Source organism: Melospiza melodia, chromosome 5 (assembly GCF_035770615.1).
Source record: "Melospiza melodia melodia isolate bMelMel2 chromosome 5, bMelMel2.pri, whole genome shotgun sequence".
Taxonomy (NCBI): Eukaryota; Metazoa; Chordata; class Aves; order Passeriformes; family Passerellidae; genus Melospiza; species Melospiza melodia.
The window spans coordinates 79,161,805-79,165,107 of record NC_086198.1 but is presented as its reverse complement, the minus strand read 5'-3'; positions in this window follow the sequence as shown (position 1 = coordinate 79,165,107).

Below are 3,303 nucleotides of genomic sequence, written 5' to 3'. Positions count from 1 at the left end.
GTTGCTGGCCTGAGCTATGGGTGTTTTTGTTGGTTAATTATTTACAACTTTTCTTTTCTGAAACTTGCTCAATGCAAAAAAAGACCTGTGTTGCAGAGTCAGCATATTGAACATTATTTTGCTTGCTATTGATGGTTTTGAAGTGATTGCTTCTGTGATGCTTCACTGTGGAGCACTAACAAAATCATATTAGTCCTGCAGTCTTGAATTGTCTTTCTAATTAATAGTGCTGCCAAGAGTCTTCTCTTAAGGTTTTTATTGTTAGGGAAGATGAGTTCCAAATCACAGAATAGTCATTGGTCTGTTCCTGCATGCAAGGAGAAATGCCTGCTGTGTTTCAACTACTTTGTCTTCTGGGCAAGAACTGCAAGGTTTCTGCTTTGCTGTAAACTGAAATGGAATGTACTGTTTACTCTTGGTATTCCTTAGGTTCATTTAACTTGTGTCTCTTTAAGATTCAGAACTGATGAATTTTGCCTGACAGAATCCTGGTCCTGGATGTTTGCTTGTGGTCAGGGTAGACTGAAGCCAGTTTGACAGCGGAAGGTGTGTCCTGTCCCATGGCCAGGAACTGACTCATCCTGTAACCTGAAGGAGGAACACTGTTTTTGTGATGCTGTGAACTTTCTTACTTCTCAGGCTCAGAGAACGTGCACAGTGGTAGCAGGAAATGTTCTAATAGCAGCAAGTCAAAATTAACTTTGGAGTGGAGAGGATAAACTGGCAATGAGGGCAAATTCTAAGCAGATCTGATTGAACAGCAGAAGGAAACTCAGATAGTGACTAACTTTCCCAAGAGCTGGTATTGATTTTTGTCCAAAATCTGCATTTTTTTTATATTTTGGTTCTTAGCTCTAGACAACCTGGATGTGTAGAATGTTACTCTGTTCTCATGCCATTGGGCATCTCTACTTGTTTTGCTTATTCACCAGGAAAATGCCCACAGCTGAGATGAGAATCAAGTCAGTCACTTCACTGCAGTAGCAATGATGAATTATGCTTGGTGCAACACTGTACAAAGCTGTATTTCTGATGAGTGAAACATAAAACTGAAAGAGGAAATAGAGAGGTTTAAAAGAGAATAGGTGCATTTTCAGCCACTTAATAGTCCCAGATCTAGAATAATGTAAAAATGACATTTTACTGTGGTAATTGTTCTAATTTACTTTGGCTGTTCAGCAGTAATTTTCTCCACATGGAGACATTGTTCAAGAACAAAAGAAAAAAGAGTGGAAAAGGCCCTTCCAGAATGTTGTCATCTTATTGCATGGGTTCCATACTGTTGTCTCCTATCACAAAAGTTTCATACCTTCTTGATGCTTTCGTGTGGGCTGCTCCTCAGAGCCGTGCCACTTTCTTCTTCACAAAGCAGCCAACTGACTACAGGTCCCTTCTCACCCAGCCACCCCACTCTTTTATAGCACTCTTCTTCTCCTTGGTTACAGCTGTGGCCTGTTGAAGTCAGGCCTGTTCCTAATCTTTGATAATTGGCCCAGCTGCTACTCCTTAGGGGTAAGATTACTTTCTACACTATTTTCTTATATTCTATCCCTCTACACTAGAATACTACTGGGATATAGTTTTGCTGAAGACTTGCACTGGTGGTCAGCTTTTCTGTGCAGACAGCCTGTTTTGCACCTCACTGAAATCACTGCAGAAACTGTCACATTCAGTTATTGGATGAAGAGAGGTTGTTTCATATTTTCTGATGGTCATTTTTCATCCATGGCTGTAAATATTTAGTGATGTGCCAATCGAACCTGTCCTACATCAGGGGAAAACATTTTCCTGCAACATCAGAAGGGGAAGCACTTAAAAAGTTACTGTGGTACAATAAAGCATGATGGCAGTACTGGTTTTCATTGTGCTTTGTGTATGTACTTGGGAAATGAAATGTGTTCAACTAAGAAATTTTCACTGATACTACACCTTCCTTCATGCCCTGCTTGGTTCTGCTGTGGAATATAATGCATGGGTTACACAGAGATATGATTGAAATGGTGTTTGCTAATACGAGTGATGGTAACAGCGAGTCATATTGATAGATTTTAAAAAATTGAGTTGTTCCTTTAGTGAGCAATTGCATGGTCAGTCCTGGCCAAGCAGCAAGGGATCCTACAGCTGCTACCTTGGATGCTGCTTTCCCAGGTGGCAGATTGAACTAGATCTACAAAAACCTTCTTACACAGGATAATACAAGAAGGAATACCTCATTACCAGCTGATTCATCTCTTTGAGGGAATTTCTGTTTTGATTAGTGGAAGCTTTCTGATTTAAAGGAAGAAAAATAACATAAAAAGGAATATTTTATCTGGAGTTAATTCAATGCAATTGGCCGTCAGGGAATAATTTGCCAGAGTCAAATCTTGTATTGCACCAGAGGCATCCCAGACTGTGGTCTGTAAAAAGCCTGGCATTCCTGCTAGAAGATGTCATTCCATATTGTATCTTCTTTTTCCTGAGAAGTCTCAGCCTAAGCAAATGGAAGCCTGCAGGCATTCGAATCTCAGTAGAGTGACCTGTTTACTAATGATCCTTTTTCTTCCCTCACATATATGAATCTAGTGGGGAGGAATACTGCATTGCTACATAAAAAATTGATAGAAGTCAAGCCACTCGAATACTACTTCAAACCATAGATCAGACAGGACCTGCAAAAGGCAGAGGGTTGATGTGATGTTCTCACCAGAGGACAAAGTCACACGTGTGCAGCATGTTTGTGCTATGGGAAGCCTTGGTGTTAGTTTCAGTTACACACAAATTCTCACTGTTTCTATCTATTGATAAATTTTCCCAGCTGACAGTTGCACCTCAAAAAATCTGCTGTCTCATTAATGCTTGTATGACAAGCTCTCAAACAAGTCTGACATATAGGTAAGGAGAAGGAAGAGGGTTTAGATCCTCTTTGTTTAAAAGTTTCAGGTAATTTTCAGTATGTCCCAAGTTGTGCTCTTTGAAAGTGACAGAAAAGTTTTAGGAAGAGAGATTGGTGGTAAGTGTTTGGAGGAGACTGACTCTGCACTGAGCAGCTGCTCTTCAACCATCTCCAGCACACGGGTGAGTTTACACGTTTAGAGAATCCAAATTCATCAGTGCAATTTCCAAGGTTAAATATGATTGAGTTGCAGAAAGATCCCATTAGTATTTCTTTTCTTTCTGTAGTAGATGCTTTCCTGACCCACATAGTTATTTTGTGTGCTACACTTCTCCTGGCGGCAAAGGTCACTTAAGAAATTTTGACACCATATTTTTCCACCCACTCAGTAGTGCTGTCATGAGAGTTTGTGAGGTTGTGTTGGAAAA